Genomic DNA, 12,722 nt, shown 5'->3' with positions numbered 1-12,722 from the left:
GTTTGTCTCTTAAGACTTCTACCATGTGAATATAGCAAAGAAACTGTAGGATTTTTAAAAATGGTTTATATGAATAAATAGAACATGTCAGGGGGCCCCTCAAATCCTATCCTTTTAATAAGCTTGAAATTCCTTTTTAGAGCTTTGTTCCTTTAGTTTAAAGCTCTGATAAATGATAAAAAGAAAATATAGCTGAGGGGGTGGTGAGAAAAGAAGAAATGTGGCTATTAATCATTATAGGAAAATACAGCTAGCTACATTTTAAGCTTAGGTAGTTTCAATTTGGAAAGGCTCTTACTTATCTCATAACGTCTGTGATCTGCTTCCCTAGATTTATAATAGATGCTTCCTTTCCTGCCCTCTAACTCCTCTTTAACCCTGTTAGTCTACCCATTGATGTTATGCACTCAGAGAATTCTACAATCATCTTCATTTTTGGTCTTCCTAATTTTGGGGGCAATTAAATTCTATCCCTCTCCTTGGATGTCTGGATGAAAAGATCTTCCTTTTTTGGACTAAACAGACTCTTTCTTTTCTGACTTAAAAAAATTATTCTTTAGGCATTTAGTCTTCTGCCTAAATCTGGCAATTATCATTTTACATTCCTGGGAGATATTTGGAGATGATTCTAAATCCTGGTGGTTCTGGAAGATGTGTTCTAGGACCCCCTCTTCCTCTATTTATTTACTTCTCTCTCTTTTTCTTTTCCCTACCTGCTTCTTTCTCTCTTTTTCCCTGTTTAGTATTCTGGATGTCCTTTATAATGTAGCTGACTTCATTTAGTTGGGAATTGAGTCTTTCAGACCATATGAACCCCAAGTTTGCCACCTCATGTCTTTTTGACCATCTTTTCTATGATGCTTCTAATACAGGTGCCACCAGACTAAACACTTTCTTCTTCAAAGCCCATTACACTAGGTGGACCTCCCACCAAGTTGATCTTTCCAGGACTGCCCTGTCACAATCTGGCACCAATAAACATTTCACACCTTTTCTTGGCCCAGTGGCATACTCCACCCACTAATGAGTCATTGCTCTTGTTCCCTGCTCTAGGAGAACAGTAGACTAGAGTGCCCTCTTAATATAGTTTTACAAAGAAAAATACTTTGATCATACAGTAAATAATAACAGAGAATCTTGCTCCCTCACTTCTCCTCACCATAGGGACAGGGTTATAGTGCTATGTAATAAGGTATAAAAATAGCCAACAACAGCTGTGGTGTAATGTGACCATCATATTCTTACCCTTCCTATCTCCCAGCTATATTTCCATTTTGCCATTTATCAAAAATATAGGGAGAGATCTCTAAAAAGGAATTTTATATTCATTCAAAGAGTGGGATTTGGGGGAGCCTGGACACTTTTTATTTATTCATTCATTCATTCATTTGTCAGTTTCCACTTATGAAACATTTTCTATGCATGAATCACAGTGCTGGCTCAGGGAAGGGTGAAGTTATGATATTTAAGCAAATATAAAATAGCTATAGTGTCAATCAATTAATCATCATTAAGCACAGATGATATTCCAGGCATAATTACTAAGATCTAGGAATTCAAAGAAAAGCTAAAGACAGCTTCTGATCTCAAGGAGCTCACAATCTCATATGGGAGACAACGTGTAAATATGTACAAACAAGCTACATATAGGATAAAATGGAAAAAAAGAAATAATAGAGAATAGACTATAATGAGGTCCTAAAAGGAGCATAAAGGAGAGTGCTATGGGAAGCCGAAGGACGCTTAGATAAATTTTTGTTATCTCATAAATGCTCAATGTGGGATCTGCTTTATGTACTAGCAGCCTTCCTCCAATAATTGCTGTTTTTATGGCTTATAAAAAGCTTCATGGTATCATCTGTTATCAAGTTGAATCCTCAGAACAACCCTGTGAGATAGATTGCTCAAATTTTGTATTTGAGGAAAGTAAGGCTTAGATAAATAAGTTAAACCGCTTGCTCTGCATTGGGGAGGGGAGTCCACATGACTAGTGAGTATGCAAGACAGAATTTGAACTTAGGTCTACCTGACTCCAAAGTCTAACACTCTATTTACTCTTCTATTCTGTCTCTTTATAATTTCATGGATGCCATGGAAAACATGGGCTATTCATGAGTTATCTGTATGTGGAATATCAGGAAGGAAAGATAATTTCTGACTTGAAGGAGGAGAGGGAGCTTTAGAGCAAGGATTTGATGGATAGATTTTCTAGGTTATTAAGTATATAATCTCCCAGAGTTCAGTATAATGAATGATAAAATTAGTAGCTCTATGTTATAATTCCTTTTTACTCTAGTAATCCACATATGGGATTTGAAAAATGAAATTTAAAATGCCTGCCTTGTCAAATATTTTATAGAAGTAATTTTTAAAAATTCTTGTATAGCTTAATGAAATCTAGTCAATAGATTCTGGCAAAGAAATAGTTTCTCTTTCCCAAAACAAGAGACTGCAACCAACTCATTGAGTTGGGATTCAGAATCTTATTTGGTGCCCCTGTATATACACAGCACAAGAACAAAAAAATGTCTTCCCTCAAACAACTATATGTGTACACAATTGTCCATTTTTAATATGAATTATGTACAAAACAAAGAGCAAATATGGGTTGTGTTTATATATTTTCCAAGAGAAGTACTCACCAGTCATTTTTATATAGAGGTCAGACTACCAGAAATCAGTAAACTGGATTCAAATATTGGTTATGTTATTAATTGTTATTATTATTATTTGTTGTTGATCCTTTGTTTTTGGAGCTAGGATGATAACTCGATATGTGAGTTATGATTTGTGAAGATAATAGCTTGTATGTGAGTTAGATTTAAGTGGGGAAAAGTTTTGCAAAGTTGTCAGCCTCATTCTCTTTCAGTCATTTATTATTTGTGTGACCTTAGGAAGGCCGCTTCACTTAGGATCATAGAATTAGAGCTGGAAGGGGCCTCAGAAGTCACCTAGCCCATCTCTTCATTTTATAGATGAAGACATTGAGGTCAAAGGATGTTAAATGACTGGATCAAGATCACATGGGTAATAAATGGCAGAGGTGGGATAGGAACCAAGGCCCTCTGACTCAGTGTTCTTTCTGCCGGGCTCTGCCATTTCATTGTTAAGCCAGAACATTGATGAATCATTTAAAAATACAAATAAGAGAGAAAAAAAAAATACAGAATGGGGCCCAGACAGGCAAAGAAGGGTTGGAGTTACCATGCTAATTTTAAAATATATGTGTTTTTAAAAGGTGTATGTAATGGAGATTTACAATTTTATATGTGGCACTTTTTTTTTCTGCTCTTTGAATGTGGAAATGTTCATGTGTGTTAATGTTTATCAGGTTCGTGGTAATAAAAAAGAAAATTTTAAAAAGAATAAAATAAATGGACCAGATGACCCCTGAGATTCCTTTCAGCTCTAAGACAATGAATCTGATCCCACTGAGGTACAGTTTTACCAAGTACAGTTTAAATTCAAATTCAGAAACTGTTGCAAACTGTGTTGTTATATTTTGGGTCAAAATAGCTATTTAATCCTGTGCAAGTTAATTTACATCTTAGCTTATTCAACTGCAAAATAGAGATAATGATATATTTACCTCATTATCCATTATTCTTAGGGGCATACTAGAGTCAACTTTTACCTGCTCTAGTCCAGAGTCTATTATTTAATGTTCAGCATTTACACCTTGGAAACTGGCAAACACTGCAAATCTGGACTTGATTTATGGTTTTGTTGCTTGTCTAGAATATAAACAATAGAACAGAGGTGTCAGACACCCAACTGACTTCAACATTCCTAATGATTCCTAAAGATTAAAGCATCATTTGAAAATATTTGACAAAATAAATTAAAATACAATAAAATATAAATTATATTACATTTTCCTTTTAATTTATTATTTTAAAAACATTTTTCTTAAATTTTGAGTTTCCAAATTCTTTTCTTCCTTCAAGACCTCTCCTCTAGACACTGAGAAGGCAAGCAATATGTCAATTACATTTCCATATAATCTATTCTACCAAAAAAAGGGAGGGAAAAAGAGAATAAAACAAGAAAGCGAGTCTTCAATTTGTAGTTTTGTTAGTTCTTTCTGGCAGTAGATAGCATTTTTTCATCATGAGTGCTTTAGAATTGTGTTGGATCCTTGTATTGATCAGAGTAGCCAACTCTTTTAAAGTCAATCATCATTATGAATTGTTGTTACTGTGCTCAATGATCTCCTAGGCCTCTTCCCTTTACTTTGCATCAGTTTATCTAGAATACAGCTTTGGCAAAGGTTTTCAAGTTTGTGTGCCCAAACTGTAACTTCAAGCTGCCTGTGAGTCCCCCTGTATTATCCCAGAGAGAAGAGGGATGAAGTGCTTGCTTTGGGTGGCTGAACAGAAGGGCAGGGCATGCAAAACATGTCCTCAGGCCCTGGGAAGAGGAGGAACTGAAGGAGCCACTCCTCAAATGCTGCCTTGGCATGCATACCGATACTTCACCAATACTGATCTAGACTTTGCCATGTTTTTCTGAAACCATTTCCCTCATCATTTCTTGTAGCACAATCATATTCCATCACAATCATATAGCACAACTTCTTAAGCCATTCCCTAATTTAAGAGTATCCCCTCAATGTTCACTTCTTTGCCAGCACAAAAAGAACTGGTCAACTAGATGGCTCAGTGAATAGAGAGCAGCTATGCCTAGAAATGGAAGGTCTTGGGTTCAAATTTGACCTCAGATATTTCCTAATTGTGTTACCCTGAGCAAGTCACTTTAATCCCAAATGCCTAGCCCTTACTCACCTTGGAAGCAACACTCAATTCTAAGACAAAAGTTAAGGATTTTATTCTGTTAAAAAAGGCTGCTATAAATATTATTATACATGTAAGTCATTTTCCTTTTTTAATATTACATTTGAAAACTAAGTCAATATGCAGCTTCTATGGAACTTTGTGTATGACTTAGTGATCTTCTCTTTCTTTTTGACACCATTGGTCTAGAACAGTAATTCCCAAAGTGAGCGCCACTGCCCCCTGGTGGGTGCTGCAGCGATCCAGGGAGGTGGTGATGGTCACAGGTGCATTTGGGGGTGATGAATAACTGTAAGGGGCCAGTGATAGTATGTGACAGGGGGCGCTAAGTAATATTTTTTCTGGAAAGGGGGTGGTAGGCCAAAAAGTTTGGGAACCACTGGTCTAGAATCTAGACTTAAGAAAGTGATGGAGAAAAATGTTAATAATGCAGATTAAACTTAAAAGTCTGTTCTGTGTTCTTCAGAGGCCCTCTTGTTAAAACTTTACCAGCATGCTTCTAGTTTCTTCCTTTCCCACACTCACAATTGGCACTTGTTTAGAAGGCACAGTCTCCTAATTTCTGCATTTTAGGATCAATTGTTTCTTTCAAAATTGTTCAAGTGTTTCTTGTGACTAATTTTGTTTTTGTTTTCACATGATCATTTATGCATATATTAAACAGTAAGGAAATACAATGGGTATAGTACTGGACTTGTAGTAAAAAATGCCTGAGTCCAAATTTTAGCCCAACATTTAATAGTACTTATTGTTTGTATGACCCTGGAGAAGTCACTTAGCCTGTGTCCAGTAGGCTATTGTAATGGGGATAATTTGAGGAAAGGTGTGTGATAAAAGGGGATTTTGAAAGGAGGTTGTCATGGACTTGCTAGGTGGGTAATTTAGGTTACAGGTAGGCTGGAATAAGGAGATTCAGGATATAATAGGGCTGGAGTCAGGAGTATAACACTGAAGGGAAACAAAGATCTTCAGGGAGAGGAGGAATTAATATAAACAGGCAATGACAGCAGGGCTTATAGACCAGGACTCAGACTTAAACACAAACTGAGTGAAATAGACTGAACTGAAATTAACTACAGGCTTTAGTTAATTTCACAGGAAGGGACTTGTTTTGACCTTCCTTCAAGATGGATACCCTGGCTTCCCTTCAAGCCCAGAGTATGTTAATTTTTTCCCTCTTCTTCCCTCTCTTAATAACTAACTAACGAATTATACTAATAGGTCTGTTGAAACACAAAAGGGTTTATTGTCTCTAAGGTTGATTTGTCAGGAAAGTGGATTAAGGAAGCCCTAACAGTTGTTTAAAGAAACCTCAGGTGGGGGAAGGGAGGCAGAGATGGAGTCTGAGCAAGGACCTGCCTTAACTCAGCTTACAAGGTGCTCTTGATATCTAAAGGGAATAAATGATGACTGACTAATTTCTTTATATATAATACTGTCAAATTATAGTTAAACCCTTCACAGATTTGAACTCCTCTCTAATTTACTCTCCTTATTAACTCCACAGACATATAAGGGAAGGGAAGGAAGGTAGGAAATAATAAAGGAAATGAAGATACAAAGGGTTTATCTAAAATAACAATTCTTAAATAAATATTTCAAAGCTAGGCTAAATTTCAATTCTACAGATAGGTAAGGAAGCAGCTCAGCAGGTCTGAAACTCTCTCCATGAGATTCACAAACCAACTGCCTTTTCTCTCTCAAGATTCCAAACCCCTAGCTGATTACAGAACTCAGCCAAAGCTTGAAAAAACTATCATGACCCCCTCTCTCTGTACTACAAATGCCCCTTTTCTTTTCAAAATGTGCAACTAGCACCATTTTAATAGTTACTAAAGTCTAAGGGATTGCTACTCTTATACTAAGCTAAATTCTCACTAACCTCTTATCCCTAACTAAGTTTGCAAAATAATAAAAGGTTGCTATCTCCTAAACTATGCTACAACTAAACTAAGCTAAAACTAAGACAGGTTAAGGTAAAAGCATAGGAAAGGAATGGGGATTTCAGTTTTGCAAAAAATCTTGAACAGAAAGGAAAACAAATTACATTTAAACATTCACACATATTTTTAAGGCTAATTTTTGCTAACTAGAACAAAGTAATGAATCCTACCTATGCATCTATCTAATTTTATGAACTAATCAGAAATATTAACTAAGAAAGTTTTGCAAATATTTTTGCAAATAAGTTTCTAAATTCTAGTTCACTTGCTAAAGTTAGTGTATGAATAGGTTAGAACACTTATGCCTATGTTAGAAATGTTAGTAATAATAAGTAAGACTATATTTTTGTAAGTCTATTGGTTAAACCATAGACCTTTGCTATGTACAATATTTACAAAGAAAATTTTAGGAAAATCTGTTCCTATACTAACTTACTAAACTAACTAAACTGTCCCTGTGTGTTAGTAAAACTTATTGCTAATGGTTAGTAAGCAAAATTACATATGTACATGACATGTCAGGTGATTTGAGTAGAACGGTGTCTGAACCAAAGTAAGAGACTTTCTTTACTAAGGCAGATATACCCTTCTCTCTTAAGTGTAAGTTTATCTTTCACATGTAAATGTGAAGTCAGGACAACGTTTTATGTGTTGTCTAGTGACTTATCCGTGTAATGATGTTACATACTTACTCCACCGGAATTCTTTTGCAGTTAGCATGTACTGCTTGGATGTAATCTAGTGTTGTGTGCAGTGAGAATTCTGTTGGGTGTAAGTTCTCTCTTTCCAAATACATGTGTCCAATGCTGATCCGATGTTCCTCTTCACAGTGTGGATGTCCTCCTTACGATAGATGTATTTGGTCACGGATGTCTTTGTAGTTCTCAGGTTTGCTGACCTCGTGAAAATCTGCGAAGTCAGCAACAAGTGAGGTGTTGGATGCACCAGAGCTTGTCAACTTGTACTTGTGTTGTTTTGATGCACCAGCGCTTGTCAACTTCTACTTGTGTTGTTTGATGCACCAGCACTTGTCACCTTCTGACTTGGGTCAGGAACAATTTTTAAATGTCTATCATATATGATTATTTTCTCTTCTTCTTTTCTTTTGTGATTTTAATACAGATGATTATTATAGGTAACAAAAAAAAGTTCGTGATTAAGTCTTTGTGCTTTCATTCATTCGTTGTCATCAGTTTCTAGATCTGGTATTGATTGCAAATCTAATGTGTCTTCTTTCATTAATTCTTTTCCATTGTCATAATTATTTACAGATGATTCTTCTAAGTGATTGAGATTGGGATAATCATTTGGGTGTAAAATATGATTGTTTACTGGCTCTTGGTCTACTTCTGTTTCTGACTCATGCTCTGATTGTTGTTCTGATTGTTCTGTTTCTATGGTCTTATGTATAGATTTTGGATTTTCTGAGGACTTGCTTGATTGATCAGTTGGTGCTAATTGATTTTTGTGTTGTATAGTTTCTGGGTCTTGTGGTTGTTGTTGGGACATGTCTTTTGCTGGCTTGACATGAGTGACATGGAACCACGGATCTTTTCCTTCAATTTTGATTGCACTTGGAGTTGTTAAAATTATTTGGAAAGGTCCAAGCCACTTGGGTTCTAATACAGACTTCCTAGCGAAGTTTCTGGTGTAAACATAATCTCTGGGTTGGAAGTTGTGTAGATCAAAATCAAAAGGTACTCTTTGATGTATCAAGCCTAATTTGTGAAGTTGATTTAATCGTTGCTTGAGCAATTTGATATATTCCTATAGCTTGCATTCCATCCCTGGTGTGATAATTTGTGAATGCTTTGAGGTGCTTTGCCATGGAATGGTGGATGTCCATACAGCATTTCAAATGGTGAAATATGTGTTATGCTGTTGGGTTGGCTTCTTAGGTGGAATAGTGCTAATGGCAATGCATCAGGCCATTTCATGTGAGATTCTGCACATAATTTTGCCACAAGATTTTTTAGAGATTTATTCACCCATTCAATCTGTCCACTGGACTGGGGTCTAAATATTGAGTGAAGATGTCTCTTAATTCCTAATGTTTCATAAATTGTAGCTAGAATCTTATTTGTGAAATGGGACCCAGAATCTGATGCAATATGTAATGCTATAGAGAATCTAGGTATTAATTCTCTTAGTAAGATTTTCACAACAAAAGCTGAGGTGTTACGCTTTGCTGGAAAAGCTTCTGGCCATTTAGTTAATCTATCCACTATTACTAAAGCATATCTATAACCTTTACTCCTTGGCATTGTGATGTAATCAATTTGTAAGCATTCAAATGGTGTGTAAGCTAAAGGTTTTCCTCCCAGACTATGAACTTTTGTGATTGTCTGGTTGTAATGCATACAAATTTTGCACCTCTGTGAAATTCTCATAGCAACTTCATATATGCCCCTTGCATTCCAATACCTATTTATAGAATCTGCCATGCCCAGAGTTCCATAATGCCCTTTCTGGTGTAGTGCATTGCAAAAGGTGTAATATAAGGATTTAGGTAACATAGGTTTTCCATTTGCTTCTAACCAAACTCCGTTAACAAGGTATACACTGTGATGTTTCTTCCAATCCTTCACTTCCTTTGGGGAGTATGCGTTTTTGAGATCTTCTTCCTCCACCAAAGATAAGTTCAGAATTGTCAAAGGTCCATACTTTGCTGCGTATCTGGCTGTTATGTCGGCTCATTTGTTCCCTAATTCCACTGGTCCTTGGGTTTTTGTAAGAGCTTTGCAATGGATGACTGACACTTGGGCTGGTAATTGGATTGCATCCAACAACTGATTAATTAAATTGCCATGCGCTATTTGTTTGCCATTTGATGTAATGAAACCTCGATTTTTCCAGGTTATAGCAGAATGATGGACGCTCGAAAAAGCATAACGAGAATCGGTAAAAATGTTAGCTTTGAGATTTTCTGAAATTTTTAGAGCATAAATTAGACCCACCAATTCTGCCCCTTGAGCACTCATGGTAGATGATAATGATGAGTCCCAAAGGGTTTCAGAGGCTGTCACTACGGCTGCTCCGGTATATCTCTGATTGTCTACTACATATGACGATCCACCTGTGAATAAGGTAATATCAGGGTCTTTCATTGGCTTATTGTCTAAATCAGGTCTCATTTTATGCATGATGTTAAGTGCATCTTCACAGATGTGTAGACTTTCTCCTTCCAGAGGTAAATCTGGAATCAGAGTAGCAGGATTTAAGTTTCTGCACCGGTGAAAAGTTATATTTTCGCTAGCCAACAGGATCGCTTGGTATCTTGATAATTTCTGAGAAGTGAATGCCTGTAAGTTGGTGTTTCTTAAAGTAGATTCCACTTGGTGTTGGGAAAATACTTTCAGTTCACTCCCTAATACCAAAGATGAAGACTTTCTAATCATGATGGCTACAGCAGCTATGGCTTTTAAACAACTAGGCATACCACAAATCACTGAATCTAACTTAGAACTGTAGTAAGCAACTCTAAGTCTATTCCCAAATGTTTGTGTGAGAACACTGGAGGTTATCCCTTTGTCTTCATGCACATAAAGTAGGAATGGTTTGTCATGATCAGGGATACCTAGGGCTGGAGCTGATAGAGTAAGTGATTTCAATTTCTCTAATGCATGGATATGTTCTTTATTCAGCTTTAACAGTTCTGGAACTTCCTTCCTGGTTAGCTCTATCAGAGGTCTTGCGATGTAAGCATAACCTGGAATCCAGTTTCTACAGAAGCTCGTTATTCTTATGATTGCCCTGAGTTGCTTTTTGGTCTTAGGCAAACTCAAATTTTGTATATCTTGTGTTCTCTTTTGGGAAATTCTTCTGGAGCCTTTCTCTAGGATGAATCCTAAATAATTTACTTTTTCCTTAACGAATTGAAGATTCGATTTGGAAATTTTATGGCCCCTTTTGCCTAGCTCTTTGATCAACTGTACGCTATTATAATGATAAAAAATAATTATGACTGAGATAAATATAAAAATTAGTAATTTAATTAAAGCCATGCTGATATATAAAGTCATTAGACTACGCGCTTGTAAGAATTCAAAACTGCCGCTCCAGCCATTATTACCTCAGGTCTCTTCCTGAGTCTGCTGGCCAAGAGGCCACTCCCCCCTAAAACAGGAGATTTAAACTGTTCTGTGTGGAGACATAGGCGTCCCCACGCCCAAAGAACCGGAAACGGAAACCCGTTGGACCACGGGAAATGTAGTTTGATAATTTCCACGTGTCCATAGAAAATATATATACTTTTAGATGGCATCTCCCAAATTTCACTTTTACACTATCAGTGTAAGAGACTTCAGCAGATGGTGACATTAGCAGGATGTCATCAACATAATGTACCATTTTGCTGTCAAGGAATGCTATTGACTCAAGGTCTCTGCAGAATTTGGCAGAAGACTGAAGCTGAATCTGAAAATCCTTGGGGCAAACGCGTCCAAAAGACAGATTTACCCTCCCATGAGAAAGTGAAGAGTTTCTGGCTGTCTCTGTGCAGGGGAACAGAGAAGTACACAGAGCTCAGGTCCAGAACAGTAAACCAAGCAGCTTCAGGTGGAATGGCTGCAATGATTTGCGATGGACTTGGTACCACAGCATAGGTCTTTTGCACATGGTCATTTATTGCTCTGAGATTTTGAACTAAACGCCATTGAGTCTTCCCATCAGGAGATAATTTTGCTTTCTTTATTGGCATGATTGGTGTATTGTATTGTGAAAATCCATATTTTGATATACCCTGCTCCAATAAACTCTCTATGATGGGTTTCACTCCTTCTATCACTTCTTGTCTAAGTCTGAACTGAGGAATTCTTGGAGATAAGCTTTCTTTCACCTCTATCTTTACTGGTTCCACTGACAATATCCTGCTCACCTCATTTGAATTTTTAGCCCACACATAATCTGGAATATCATCTGGAACCTCATAGATGTTATCAGTTGATTGGTATGATGGTTCCTCACTACATGTGTCTAAAAATAAAATGAGATGGTGTTTCAGAGATCTCTTGGGGTTGACATTGGATGGTTGCGGCCAATTTACATAGAAGATCTCTTCCCACGAGGTTTGAAGGACATGATGGCATCAATAGGAAAGTGTGTTCAAGAGTCAGAGGTCCAAATTTTAGCATTTTTTTTTAATTTTAAACCCTTAACTTCTGTGTACTGACCTATAGGTGGAAGATTGGCAAGGGTAGGCAATGGGGGTCAAGTGACTTGCCCAGGGCCACACAGCTGGGAAGTGTCTGAGGCCAGATCCAAACCCAGGACCTCCCGTCTCTAGGCCCGGCTCCCAATCCACTGAGCTACCCAGCTGCCCCCCAAATTTTAGCATTTTAACTTTTAGCTTTGGGACTTGTTGTGTTACCCCAGAAGCTACTCTTACTCTTAAACTGTCTTGAAATTGACATCCTTCAGTTGGTTCTCATAGTATGGAACAAGTTGCCCCCGTGTCCAGTAATCCCTCATAGTGTAACACCCCGCCCCCCCCCCCGGATTTCTAGAGTAACTAAGGGTTCTCCACTGTCATTGGACTTCACTGGCACTAAGGGTAACAAAGAATCCTCAGTATTTTGTGTACACTTATCATTGATTCTGTGTTGCGTATGGTCTTTTGTCTCTAAACCCAAACTTCCTATAGCATCATTAGGCAAGTTCAATTTAGAATCAGGATTACAGAAAGCAGGCTTAAAGAGCATACTCTCATTGAGAGCTTGTAAGTCATTGTCATTATTGCAAATTCCATGTTGGCTTTCATTAAGGGCTTCAGAAATGGAGGTTTGATTTGATTTATCTTCCACTATGCTCTTTAAAGAATTGTCAAGCCTCAAATCAGCAATCTTTCCTTCAGTAGTATGCGGGATTGTATGATAGTTAGATTGTGTTCCCTTCAGGTACAACTACTGATTCAAAAGCTGACTGATGTCCCTATTTTGCCCTACTGTTTTTGTGACTGACATTAGATGATTTTTGTTATCAATCACGC

The sequence above is a fragment of the Gracilinanus agilis genome, chromosome 3 (assembly GCF_016433145.1).
Source record: "Gracilinanus agilis isolate LMUSP501 chromosome 3, AgileGrace, whole genome shotgun sequence".
NCBI classification, from domain to species: domain Eukaryota; kingdom Metazoa; phylum Chordata; class Mammalia; order Didelphimorphia; family Didelphidae; genus Gracilinanus; species Gracilinanus agilis.
Note: the sequence above shows the minus strand (reverse complement) of the source record.